The 13,140-nt window shown below is 38.9% G+C and overlaps 10 non-coding genes across 10 annotated transcripts; all 10 read right to left on the reverse strand.

The window, feature by feature from the left end:
• Positions 1-46: 46 nt before the first annotated feature.
• On the reverse strand, positions 47-128 carry TRNAL-AAG (transfer RNA leucine (anticodon AAG)). The gene has a single exon. It is a non-coding gene; the product is annotated as a tRNA-Leu (tRNA).
• A 1,046-nt stretch (positions 129-1,174) lies between these two features.
• TRNAL-AAG (transfer RNA leucine (anticodon AAG)) lies at positions 1,175-1,256 on the reverse strand. The gene has a single exon. It is a non-coding gene; the product is annotated as a tRNA-Leu (tRNA).
• A 402-nt stretch (positions 1,257-1,658) lies between these two features.
• Positions 1,659-1,740, reverse strand: TRNAL-AAG (transfer RNA leucine (anticodon AAG)). Its single transcript has one exon. It is a non-coding gene; the product is annotated as a tRNA-Leu (tRNA).
• A 1,045-nt stretch (positions 1,741-2,785) lies between these two features.
• On the reverse strand, positions 2,786-2,867 carry TRNAL-UAG (transfer RNA leucine (anticodon UAG)). Its single transcript has one exon. It is a non-coding gene; the product is annotated as a tRNA-Leu (tRNA).
• A 5,817-nt stretch (positions 2,868-8,684) lies between these two features.
• TRNAL-AAG (transfer RNA leucine (anticodon AAG)) lies at positions 8,685-8,766 on the reverse strand. Its single transcript has one exon. It is a non-coding gene; the product is annotated as a tRNA-Leu (tRNA).
• Positions 8,767-9,168: 402 nt separating this feature from the next.
• Positions 9,169-9,250, reverse strand: TRNAL-AAG (transfer RNA leucine (anticodon AAG)). Its single transcript has one exon. It is a non-coding gene; the product is annotated as a tRNA-Leu (tRNA).
• A 1,046-nt stretch (positions 9,251-10,296) lies between these two features.
• Positions 10,297-10,378, reverse strand: TRNAL-AAG (transfer RNA leucine (anticodon AAG)). Its single transcript has one exon. It is a non-coding gene; the product is annotated as a tRNA-Leu (tRNA).
• A 402-nt stretch (positions 10,379-10,780) lies between these two features.
• TRNAL-AAG (transfer RNA leucine (anticodon AAG)) lies at positions 10,781-10,862 on the reverse strand. Its single transcript has one exon. It is a non-coding gene; the product is annotated as a tRNA-Leu (tRNA).
• A 1,046-nt stretch (positions 10,863-11,908) lies between these two features.
• TRNAL-AAG (transfer RNA leucine (anticodon AAG)) lies at positions 11,909-11,990 on the reverse strand. The gene has a single exon. It is a non-coding gene; the product is annotated as a tRNA-Leu (tRNA).
• Positions 11,991-12,392: 402 nt separating this feature from the next.
• TRNAL-AAG (transfer RNA leucine (anticodon AAG)) lies at positions 12,393-12,474 on the reverse strand. The gene has a single exon. It is a non-coding gene; the product is annotated as a tRNA-Leu (tRNA).
• Between the last annotated feature and the right edge of the window lie 666 nt (positions 12,475-13,140).

Consider the following 13,140-nt stretch of genomic DNA (forward strand, 5'->3'; position numbering starts at 1 on the left):
TTTCCTACATAGTATATCCTTGTCAAGCAAGCGAGAAGTTAAAGGCTGGCAGTGGTGGGATTTGAACCCACGCCTCCAAGGAGACTGGAGCCTTAATCCAGCGCCTTAGACCACTCGGCCACACTACCCTGCGGATGTCTACTCTTGCGTGCTTTAAGACACGTTTTTCAAGAGTCAAAGGTTAAGCGGTTAATTACTGTGCCATCAACAGGTTATCATCTGGGGATATGCTGCATGCTGGCAGCCATTCTCAGTTCCATAAGGAAGAACGCATAACAATACTGACTTGTGTTCCATTGCTCTGATACCACTGAGTGCAGCACCTACTGTCCGATCGCTTTTCCGATCAATTTTCCAATCGAAAATCAGATCGGATATGCATTAAATTATCTATTGAACCAACTATCTGCCAAAAAATCTCATGGTGTATTCCCATCATGAGACCCTGGAGGAAGCCTTCAAATAATTTTTGCATCTCAAGGAAACCGACCTTACTGGGGCAAGTGGGGAAAATGCCAGGGAACCCCTGAAAAGTCCTGAAGGAAGCTTGGGCTTCCAGGGAACCCTGGTTGAGAAAACCTGCTTTGGCCTAGCGTACAATAAAAGACATCCTCTCGAACCCCTAACTGCCCACGTAGTTAATGTATCAGCTTTTATGCAAAAGTAATGTCACCTGTCTAAAAAAAGCACAATTGTCCACTTACGTACAATGTACAATGTAGCCCGTAGCACTGGAATAGATGCTATTGCACGTATACCTAAAATCCCATTCACCTACAATTGAGAGGAAACATTTGCCTACTATTGGGTAATAGGGGCAGATCTCACCTCAGTCATCTAAATGAGATCTTTGCCCTGTTTACTTTGTAGAGAGTCCTATCTGTTGCCACTGTTGCTGTCAAAAGGTCCTCCACAGCCAGGAGTTATGAGCTGTGGCACATTGTCAGAATCCAGTGGAAAAGTGCATGTAAAGGTCTTAAGCCATTGTAAGCACTTTTTTTTCTAAACTGTATTCCTTTGTAGCGGTGAAAGAAAGTGTGGTGCTGGGAAAGCCTCATTCATGTTGTTGTGCAAGCTGATGGAGGAAAAGAGAAGTATTTGAGCTTTCTTGTTGTTGATGAAGGGACGTAGTAGATCCACAAGAGGCCTGCGAGGCAAGATAAAAGTTGTAGACTGGCAGTGGTGGGATTTGAACCCACGCCTCCGAGGAGACTGGAGCCTTAATCCAGCGCCTTAGACCGCTCGGCCACACTACCTTGCCGATATCGATCTTTTGTGTGCTTTTAAAATGAGGTGTGTATGAGTGGAATGTTAAGTGGTTCATTATTGTGCCATCAACAAGTAATCAACTGGGGACATGCTGCATGTATGCACCTATTCTCAAAACCGCAGAAAGAGAAAACACTTGACAGTACTGGCTTTGGTTCTATGCCTCTGATGACAGCACCTAGGAAAGTGCAGGTAAAGCACTCTATGCCACAGCAGAATCAATGGATTAGTCTTCTCAAATGTAACCTTTTCTGACCAAGATAAGCTCCTCAAGTGGCCCTGATGTATAAGCTTGGACAAGTATTTGAGCAAGTGTTAAAGCCAGAGGAGCTGAGGCCTTATCTTTCCTACATAGTATATCCTTGTCAAGCAAGCGAGAAGTTAAAGGCTGGCAGTGGTGGGATTTGAACCCACGCCTCCGAGGAGACTGGAGCCTTAATCCAGCGCCTTAGACCACTCGGCCACACTACCCTGCGGATGTCTACTCTTGCGTGCTTTAAGACACGTTTTTCAAGAGTCAAAGGTTAAGCGGTTAATTACTGTGCCATCAACAGGTTATCATCTGGGGATATGCTGCATGCTGGCAGCCATTCTCAGTTCCATAAGGAAGAACGCATAACAATACTGACTTGTGTTCCATTGCTCTGATACCACTGAGTGCAGCACCTACTGTCCGATCGCTTTTCCGATCAATTTTCCGATCGAAAATCAGATCGGATATGCATTAAATTATCTATTGAACCAACTATCTGCCAAAAAATCTCATGGTGTATTCCCATCATGAGACCCTGGAGGAAGCCTTCAAATAATTTTTGCATCTCAAGGAAACCGACCTTACTGGGGCAAGTGGGGAAAATGCCAGGGAACCCCTGAAAAGTCCTGAAGGAAGCTTGGGCTTCCAGGGAACCCTGGTTGAGAAAACCTGCTTTGGCCTAGCGTACAATAAAAGACATCCTCTCGAACCCCTAACTGCCCACGTAGTTAATGTATCAGCTTTTATGCAAAAGTAATGTCACCTGTCTAAAAAAAGCACAATTGTCCACTTACGTACAATGTACAATGTAGCCCGTAGCACTGGAATAGATGCTATTGCACGTATACCTAAAATCCCATTCACCTACAATTGAGAGGAAACATTTGCCTACTATTGGGTAATAGGGGCAGATCTCACCTCAGTCATCTAAATGAGATCTTTGCCCTGTTTACTTTGTAGAGAGTCCTATCTGTTGCCACTGTTGCTGTCAAAAGGTCCTCCACAGCCAGGAGTTATGAGCTGTGGCACATTGTCAGAATCCAGTGGAAAAGTGCATGTAAAGGTCTTAAGCCATTGTAAGCACTTTTTTTCTAAACTGTATTCCTTTGTAGCGGTGAAAGAAAGTGTGGTGCTGGGAAAGCCTCATTCATGTTGTTGTGCAAGCTGATGGAGGAAAAGAGAAGTATTTGAGCTTTTTTGTTGTTGATGAAGGGATGTAGGAGATCCACAACAGACCTGCGAGGCAAGATAGAAGTTGTAGACTGGCAGTGGTGGGATTTGAACCCACGCCTCCAAAGAGACTGGAGCCTAAATCCAGCGCCTTAGACCGCTCGGCCACACTACCTTCTTGATATCAATTCTTTGTGTGCTTTTAAAATGAGGTGTGTATGAGTGGAATGTTGAGTGGTTGATATTTGTGCCATCAACAAGTAATCAACTGGGGACATGCTGCATGTATGCACCTATTCTCATTACCGCGGAAAGAGAAAACACTTGACAGTACTGGCTTTCCACTTTTTCACCATTTTTCACTTTGTTCACCTTCTTCACTTTTTTCACCATTTTTTTTACTTTTTCACCATTTTTCACGTTTTTCACCATTTTTCCACTTTTTCACTTTTTTCACTTTATTCACCTTTTTTCAATTTTTCACCATTTTTCACGTTTTTCACCTTTGTTCACTTTTTAAACCATTTTCACTTTTTCACCATTTTTCACGTTTTTTAACCTTTTTTCACTTTTTTCACCATTTTTCACTTTTTCACCATTTTTCACTTTTTTCACCATTTTTCACGGTTTTCACCTTTTTTCACTTTTTTCACCATTTTTCACTTTTTCACCATTTTTCACGTTTTTCACCTTTTTCACTTTTTTCACCATTTTTCACTTTTTTCACCATTTTTCACGGTTTTCACCTTTTTTCACTTTTTTCACCATTTTTCACTTTTTCACCAATTTTCAAGTTTTTCACCTTTTTTCACTTTTTTCACCATTTTTCACGGTTTTCACATTTTTTCACTTTTTTCAGCGTTTTTCACTTTTTTCACCATTTTTCACGTTTTCACCATTTTTCACCATTTTTAACTTTTTCACCTTTTCACTTTTTTCACCGTTTTTCACCTTTTTTCACTTTTTTCACCGTTTTTCACCTTTTTTCCACTTTTTCACCATTTTTCAACTTTTTTCACTTTTTAATCCATTTTTCACTTTTTCACCTTTTTTCACTTTTTTCACCATTTTTCACTTTTTCACCATTTTTCACGTTTTTCACCTTTTTTCACTTTTTTCACCATTTTTCACTTTTTTCTCCATTTTTCACGGTTTTCACCATTTTTCATTTTTTTCACCGTTTTTCACCTTTTTTCACCTTTTTCACGTTTTTTCACTTTTTCACCATTTTTCATTTTTTTTCACCGTTTTTCACTTTTTTCACCTTTTTCACCTTTTTTCAGCTTTATTCACGTTTTCACTTTTTTCACCTTTTTTCACCATTTTTCACCTTTTTTCACCATTTTTCACTTTTTCACCATTTTTCACCTTTTTTCACTTTTTTCACCATTTTTTTAACTTTTTCACCATTTTTCACAGTTTTCACCATTTTTCACTTTATTCTCGTTTTTCACCTTTTTTCACCTTTTTAACCTTTTTTCACTTTTTCACCATTTTTCATTTTTTTCCACCGGTTTTCACTTTTTTCACCTTTTTCACGTTTTTCACCTTTTTTCACTTTTTTCACCATTTTTCACTTTTTTCACCATTTTTCACTTTTTCACCATTTTTCACGTTTTTCACCTTTTTTTACTTTTTTCACCATTTTTCACTTTTTCACCATTTTTCACGTTTTTCACCTTTTTTCACCATTTTAACCGTTTTTCACTTTTTTCACCATTTTTCACTTTTTCACCATTTTTCACGTTTTTCACCTTTTTTCACCATTTTAACCGTTTTTCACTTTTTCACCATTTTTCACGGTTTTCACCATTTTTCACTTTTTTAACCATTTTTCACTTTTTTAACCATTTTTCACTTTTTCACCATTTTTCACGGTTTTTCACTTTTTTCACCATTTTTCACTTTTTCACCATTTTTCACGTTTTTCACCATTTTTCACTTTATTCACGTTTTTCACCTTTTTTCACCTTTTTCACCATTTTCCTTTTTTTTCACCGTTTTTAACTTTTTTTCACCGTTTTTCACTTTTTTCACCTTTTTCACCTTTTTTCACCTTTTTTCACTTTTTCACTTTTTTCACCTTTTTTCACCATTTTTCACTTTTTCACCATTTTTCACGTTTTTCACCTTTTTCCACTTTTTTCACAGTTTTTCACTTTTTCACCATTTTTCACGGTTTTCACCTTTTTTCACTTTTTTAACCGTTTTTCACTTTTTCACCATTTTTCACGGTTTTCACTATTTTTCACTTTTTTAACCATTTTTCACTTTTTCACCATTTTTCACGTTTTTCACCTTTTTTCACTTTTTTCACCATTTTTCACTTTTTTCAACATTTTTCACGGTTTTCACCATTTTTCACTTTATTCACGTTTTTCACCTTTTTTCACCTTTTTCACCTTTTTTCACTTTTTCACCATTTTTAATTTTTTTTCACCGTTTTTCACTTTTTTCACCTTTTTCACCTTTTTCACCTTTTTTCACCGTTTTTCACTTTTTTCACCTTTTTCACCTTTTTTCACCTTTATTCACGTTTTCACTTTTTTCACCTTTTTTCACCATTTTTCACTTTTTCACCATTTTTCTCGTTTTTCACCTTTTTTCACCATTTTTCACTTTTTCACCATTTTTCACGTTTTTCACCTTTTTTCACTTTTTTCACCATTTTTCACTTTTTCACCATTTTTCACGTTTTTCACCTTTTTCACTTTTTTCACCATTTTTCACTTTTTTCACCATTTTCCACGGTGTTCACCTTTTTTCACTTTTTTCACCATTTTTCACTTTTTCACCATTTTTCACGTTTTTCACCTTTTTCACTTTTTTCACCATTTTTCACTTTTTCACCAATTTTCACGTTTTTCACCTTTTTTCACTTTTTTCACCTTTTTCACTTTTTTCAGCGTTTTTCACTTTTTTCACCATTTTTCACGGTTTCACCATTTTTCACCATTTTTAACTTTTTCACCATTTTTCACTTTTTTCACCGTTTTTCACCTTTTTTCACTTTTTTCACCGTTTTTCACCTCTTTTCCACTTTTTCACCATTTTTCAACTTTTTTCACTTTTTAATCCATTTTTCACTTTTTCACCTTTTTTCACTTTTTTAACCGTTTTTCACGTTTTCACCATTTTTCACGGTTTTCACTATTTTTCACTTTTTTAACCATTTTTCACTTTTTCACCATTTTTCACGTTTTTCACCTTTTTTCACTTTTTTCACCATTTTTCACTTTTTTCAACATTTTTCACGGTTTTCACCATTTTTCACTTTATTCACGTTTTTCACTTTTTTCACCTTTTTCACCTTTTTCACCTTTTTTCACCGTTTTTCACTTTTTTCACCTTTTTCACCTTTTTTCACCTTTATTCACGTTTTCACTTTTTTCACCTTTTTTCACCAATTTTCACTTTTTCACCATTTTTCACGTTTTTCACCTTTTTTCACTTTTTTCACCATTTTTCACTTTTTCACCATTTTTCACGTTTTTCACCTTTTTCACTTTTTTCAGCGTTTTTCACTTTTTTCACCATTTTCCACGGTGTTCACCTTTTTTCACTTTTTTCACCATTTTTCACTTTTTCACCATTTTTCACGTTTTTCACCTTTTTCACTTTTTTCACCATTTTTCACTTTTTCACCAATTTTCACGTTTTTCACCTTTTTTCACTTTTTTCACCTTTTTCACTTTTTTCAGCGTTTTTCACTTTTTTCACCATTTTTCACGGTTTCACCATTTTTCACCATTTTTAACTTTTTCACCATTTTTCACTTTTTTCACCGTTTTTCACCTTTTTTCACTTTTTTCACTGTTTTTCACCTCTTTTCCACTTTTTCACCATTTTTCAACTTTTTTCACTTTTTAATCCATTTTTCACTTTTTCACCTTTTTTCACTTTTTTCACCATTTTTCACTTTTTCACCATTTTTCACGTTTTTCACCTTTTTTCATTTTTTTCACCATTTCACTTTTTTCTCCATTTTTCACGGTTTTCACCATTTTTCATTTTTTTCACCGTTTTTCACCTTTTTTCACCTTTTTCACGTTTTTTCACTTTTTCACCATTTTTCATTTTTTTCACCGTTTTTCACTTTTTTCACCTTTTTTTCACCTTTTTTCACCTTTATTCACTTTTTCACTTTTTTCACCTTTTTTCACGTTTTTCACCTTTTTTCACTTTTTTCACCATTTTTCACTTTTTCACCATTTTTCACGTTTTTCACATTTTTTCACTTTTTTTAACCGTTTTTCACTTTTTCACCATTTTTCACGGTTTTCACCATTTTTCACTTTTATAACCATTTTTCACTTTTTCACCATTTTTAACGTTTTTCACCTTTTTTCACTTTTTTCACCATTTTTCACTTTTTCACCATTTTTCACGTTTTTCACCTTTTTTCACTTTTTTCACCATTTTCACTTTTTCACCATTTTTCACCTTTTTCATTTTTTTCACCATTTTTTACTTTTTCACCATTTTTCACGTTTTTCACCATTTTTCCACTTTTTCACTTTTTTTCACTTTTTAAACCATTTTTCACTTTTCACCATTTTTCACGTTTTTCACCTTTTTTCACTTTTTTCACCATTTTTCACGTTTTTCACCTTTTTTCACTTTTTTCACCATTTTTCACTTTTTTAACCATTTTTCACTTTTTCACCATTTTTCACGTTTTTCACCTTTTTTCACTTTTTCACCATTTTTCACTTTTTTCACCTTTTTTCACTTTTTTCACCATTTTTCACTTTTTCACCATTTTCCACGGTTTTCAGCTTTTTTCACCATTTTAACCGTTTTTCACTTTTTCACCATTTTTCACGGTTTTCACCATTTTTCACTTTTTTAACCATTTTTCACTTTTTTAACCATTTTTCACTTTTTCACCATTTTTCACGGTTTTTCACTTTTTTCACCATTTTTCACTTTTTCACCATTTTTCACTTTTTTCACCATTTTTCACTTTTTCACCATTTTTCATTTTTTTCACCATTTTAACACGGTTAATTACTGTGCCATCAACATGTTTATCATCTGGGGATATGCTGCATGTTGGCAGCCATTCTCAGTTCCATAAGGAAGAACGCAAAACAGTACTGACTTTTGTTCCATTGCTCTGATACCACTGAGTGCAGCACCTACTGTCCGATCGCTTTTCCGATCGATTTTCTGATCGAAAATCAGATCGGATATGCATTAAATTATCTATCGAACCAACTATCTGCCAAAAAATCTCATGGTGTATTCCCATCATGAGACCCTGGAGGAAGCCTTCAAATAATTTTTGCATCTCAAGGAAACCGACCTTACTGGGGCAAGTGGGGAAAATGCCAGGGAACCCCTGAAAAGTCCTGAAGGAAGCTTGGGCTTCCAGGGAACCCTGGTTGAGAAAACCTGCTTTGGCCTAGCGTACAATAAAAGACATCCTCTCGAACCCCTAACTGCCCACGTAGTTAATGTATCAGCTTTTATGCAAAAGTAATGTCACCTGTCTAAAAAAATCACAATTGTCCACTTACGTACAATGTACAATGTAGCCCGTAGCACTGGAATAGATGCTGTTGCACGTATACCTAAAATCCAATTCACCTACAATTGAGAGGAAACAGTTGCCTACTATTGGGTAATAGGGGCAGCTCTCACCTCAGTCATCTAAATGAGATCTTTGCCCTGTTTACTTTGTAGAAAGTCCTATCTGTTGCCACTGTTGCTGTCAAAAGGTCCTCCACAGCCAGGAGTTATGAGCTGTGGCACATTGTCAGAATCCAGTGGAAAAGTGCATGTAAAGGTCTTAAGCCATTGTAAGCACTTTTTTTTCTAAACTGTATTCCTTTGTAGCGGTGAAAGAAAGTGTGGTGCTGGGAAAGCCTCATTCATGTTGTTGTGCAAGCTGATGGAGGAAAAGAGAAGTATTTGAGCTTTTTTGTTGTTGATGAAGGGACGTAGTAGATCCACAAGAGGCCTGCGAGGCAAGATAGAAGTTGTAGACTGGCAGTGGTGGGATTTAAACCCATGCCTCCGAGGAGTCTGGAGCCTTTATCCAGCGCCTTAGACCGCTCGGCCACACTACCTTGCCGATATCGATCTTTTGTGTGCTTTTAAAATGAGGTGTGTATGAGTGGAATGTTAAGTGGTTCATTATTGTGCCATCAACAAGTAATCAACTGGGGACATGCTGCATGTATGCACCTATTCTCAAAACCGCAGAAAGAGAAAACACTTGACAGTACTGGCTTTGGTTCTATGCCTCTGATGACAGCACCTAGGAAAGTGCAGGTAAAGCACTCTATGCCACAGCAGAATCAATGGATTAGTCTTCTCAAATGTAACCTTTTCTGACCAAGATAAGCTCCTCAAGTGGCCCTGATGTATAAGCTTGGACAAGTATTTGAGCAAGTGTTAAAGCCAGAGGAGCTGAGGCCTTATCTTTCCTACATAGTATATCCTTGTCAAGCAAGCGAGAAGTTAAAGGCTGGCAGTGGTGGGATTTGAACCCACGCCTCCAAGGAGACTGGAGCCTTAATCCAGCGCCTTAGACCACTCGGCCACACTACCCTGCGGATGTCTACTCTTGCGTGCTTTAAGACACGTTTTTCAAGAGTCAAAGGTTAAGCGGTTAATTACTGTGCCATCAACAGGTTATCATCTGGGGATATGCTGCATGCTGGCAGCCATTCTCAGTTCCATAAGGAAGAACGCATAACAATACTGACTTGTGTTCCATTGCTCTGATACCACTGAGTGCAGCACCTACTGTCCGATCGCTTTTCCGATCAATTTTCCAATCGAAAATCAGATCGGATATGCATTAAATTATCTATTGAACCAACTATCTGCCAAAAAATCTCATGGTGTATTCCCATCATGAGACCCTGGAGGAAGCCTTCAAATAATTTTTGCATCTCAAGGAAACCGACCTTACTGGGGCAAGTGGGGAAAATGCCAGGGAACCCCTGAAAAGTCCTGAAGGAAGCTTGGGCTTCCAGGGAACCCTGGTTGAGAAAACCTGCTTTGGCCTAGCGTACAATAAAAGACATCCTCTCGAACCCCTAACTGCCCACGTAGTTAATGTATCAGCTTTTATGCAAAAGTAATGTCACCTGTCTAAAAAAAGCACAATTGTCCACTTACGTACAATGTACAATGTAGCCCGTAGCACTGGAATAGATGCTATTGCACGTATACCTAAAATCCCATTCACCTACAATTGAGAGGAAACATTTGCCTACTATTGGGTAATAGGGGCAGATCTCACCTCAGTCATCTAAATGAGATCTTTGCCCTGTTTACTTTGTAGAGAGTCCTATCTGTTGCCACTGTTGCTGTCAAAAGGTCCTCCACAGCCAGGAGTTATGAGCTGTGGCACATTGTCAGAATCCAGTGGAAAAGTGCATGTAAAGGTCTTAAGCCATTGTAAGCACTTTTTTTTCTAAACTGTATTCCTTTGTAGCGGTGAAAGAAAGTGTGGTGCTGGGAAAGCCTCATTCATGTTGTTGTGCAAGCTGATGGAGGAAAAGAGAAGTATTTGAGCTTTCTTGTTGTTGATGAAGGGACGTAGTAGATCCACAAGAGGCCTGCGAGGCAAGATAGAAGTTGTAGACTGGCAGTGGTGGGATTTGAACCCACGCCTCCGAGGAGACTGGAGCCTTAATCCAGCGCCTTAGACCGCTCGGCCACACTACCTTGCCGATATCGATCTTTTGTGTGCTTTTAAAATGAGGTGTGTATGAGTGGAATGTTAAGTGGTTCATTATTGTGCCATCAACAAGTAATCAACTGGGGACATGCTGCATGTATGCACCTATTCTCAAAACCGCAGAAAGAGAAAACACTTGACAGTACTGGCTTTGGTTCTATGCCTCTGATGACAGCACCTAGGAAAGTGCAGGTAAAGCACTCTATGCCACAGCAGAATCAATGGATTAGTCTTCTCAAATGTAACCTTTTCTGACCAAGATAAGCTCCTCAAGTGGCCCTGATGTATAAGCTTGGACAAGTATTTGAGCAAGTGTTAAAGCCAGAGGAGCTGAGGCCTTATCTTTCCTACATAGTATATCCTTGTCAAGCAAGCGAGAAGTTAAAGGCTGGCAGTGGTGGGATTTGAACCCACGCCTCCAAGGAGACTGGAGCCTTAATCCAGCGCCTTAGACCACTCGGCCACACTACCCTGCGGATGTCTACTCTTGCGTGCTTTAAGACACGTTTTTCAAGAGTCAAAGGTTAAGCGGTTAATTACTGTGCCATCAACAGGTTATCATCTGGGGATATGCTGCATGCTGGCAGCCATTCTCAGTTCCATAAGGAAGAACGCATAACAATACTGACTTGTGTTCCATTGCTCTGATACCACTGAGTGCAGCACCTACTGTCCGATCGCTTTTCCGATCAATTTTCCAATCGAAAATCAGATCGGATATGCATTAAATTATCTATTGAACCAACTATCTGCCAAAAAATCTCATGGTGTATTCCCATCATGAGACCCTGGAGGAAGCCTTCAAATAATTTTTGCATCTCAAGGAAACCGACCTTACTGGGGCAAGTGGGGAAAATGCCAGGGAACCCCTGAAAAGTCCTGAAGGAAGCTTGGGCTTCCAGGGAACCCTGGTTGAGAAAACCTGCTTTGGCCTAGCGTACAATAAAAGACATCCTCTCGAACCCCTAACTGCCCACGTAGTTAATGTATCAGCTTTTATGCAAAAGTAATGTCACCTGTCTAAAAAAAGCACAATTGTCCACTTACGTACAATGTACAATGTAGCCCGTAGCACTGGAATAGATGCTATTGCACGTATACCTAAAATCCCATTCACCTACAATTGAGAGGAAACATTTGCCTACTATTGGGTAATAGGGGCAGATCTCACCTCAGTCATCTAAATGAGATCTTTGCCCTGTTTACTTTGTAGAGAGTCCTATCTGTTGCCACTGTTGCTGTCAAAAGGTCCTCCACAGCCAGGAGTTATGAGCTGTGGCACATTGTCAGAATCCAGTGGAAAAGTGCATGTAAAGGTCTTAAGCCATTGTAAGCACTTTTTTTTCTAAACTGTATTCCTTTGTAGCGGTGAAAGAAAGTGTGGTGCTGGGAAAGCCTCATTCATGTTGTTGTGCAAGCTGATGGAGGAAAAGAGAAGTATTTGAGCTTTCTTGTTGTTGATGAAGGGACGTAGTAGATCCACAAGAGGCCTGCGAGGCAAGATAGAAGTTGTAGACTGGCAGTGGTGGGATTTGAACCCCCGCCTCCGAGGAGACTGGAGCCTTAATCCAGCGCCTTAGACCGCTCGGCCACACTACCTTGCCGATATCGATCTTTTGTGTGCTTTTAAAATGAGGTGTGTATGAGTGGAATGTTAAGTGGTTCATTATTGTGCCATCAACAAGTAATCAACTGGGGACATGCTGCATGTATGCACCTATTCTCAAAACCGCAGAAAGAGAAAACACTTGACAGTACTGGCTTTGGTTCTATGCCTCTGATGACAGCACCTAGGAAAGTGCAGGTAAAGCACTCTATGCCACAGCAGAATCAATGGATTAGTCTTCTCAAATGTAACCTTTTCTGACCAAGATAAGCTCCTCAAGTGGCCCTGATGTATAAGCTTGGACAAGTATTTGAGCAAGTGTTAAAGCCAGAGGAGCTGAGGCCTTATCTTTCCTACATAGTATATCCTTGTCAAGCAAGCGAGAAGTTAAAGGCTGGCAGTGGTGGGATTTGAACCCACGCCTCCGAGGAGACTGGAGCCTTAATCCAGCGCCTTAGACCACTCGGCCACACTACCCTGCGGATGTCTACTCTTGCGTGCTTTAAGACACGTTTTTCAAGAGTCAAAGGTTAAGCGGTTAATTACTGTGCCATCAACAGGTTATCATCTGGGGATATGCTGCATGCTGGCAGCCATTCTCAGTTCCATAAGGAAGAACGCATAACAATACTGACTTGTGTTCCATTGCTCTGATACCACTGAGTGCAGCACCTACTGTCCGATCGCTTTTCCGATCAATTTTCCGATCGAAAATCAGATCGGATATGCATTAAATTATCTATTGAACCAACTATCTGCCAAAAAATCTCATGGTGTATTCCCATCATGAGACCCTGGAGGAAGCCTTCAAATAATTTTTGCATCTCAAGGAAACCGACCTTACTGGGGCAAGTGGGGAAAATGCCAGGGAACCCCTGAAAAGTCCTGAAGGAAGCTTGGGCTTCCAGGGAACCCTGGTTGAGAAAACCTGCTTTGGCCTAGCGTACAATAAAAGACATCCTCTCGAACCCCTAACTGCCCACGTAGTTAATGTATCAGCTTTTATGCAAAAGTAATGTCACCTGTCTAAAAAAAGCACAATTGTCCACTTACGTACAATGTACAATGTAGCCCGTAGCACTGGAATAGATGCTATTGCACGTATACCTAAAATCCCATTCACCTACAATTGAGAGGAAACAT

Source organism: Hyperolius riggenbachi, chromosome 12 (assembly GCF_040937935.1).
Source record: "Hyperolius riggenbachi isolate aHypRig1 chromosome 12, aHypRig1.pri, whole genome shotgun sequence".
Taxonomy (NCBI): Eukaryota; Metazoa; Chordata; class Amphibia; order Anura; family Hyperoliidae; genus Hyperolius; species Hyperolius riggenbachi.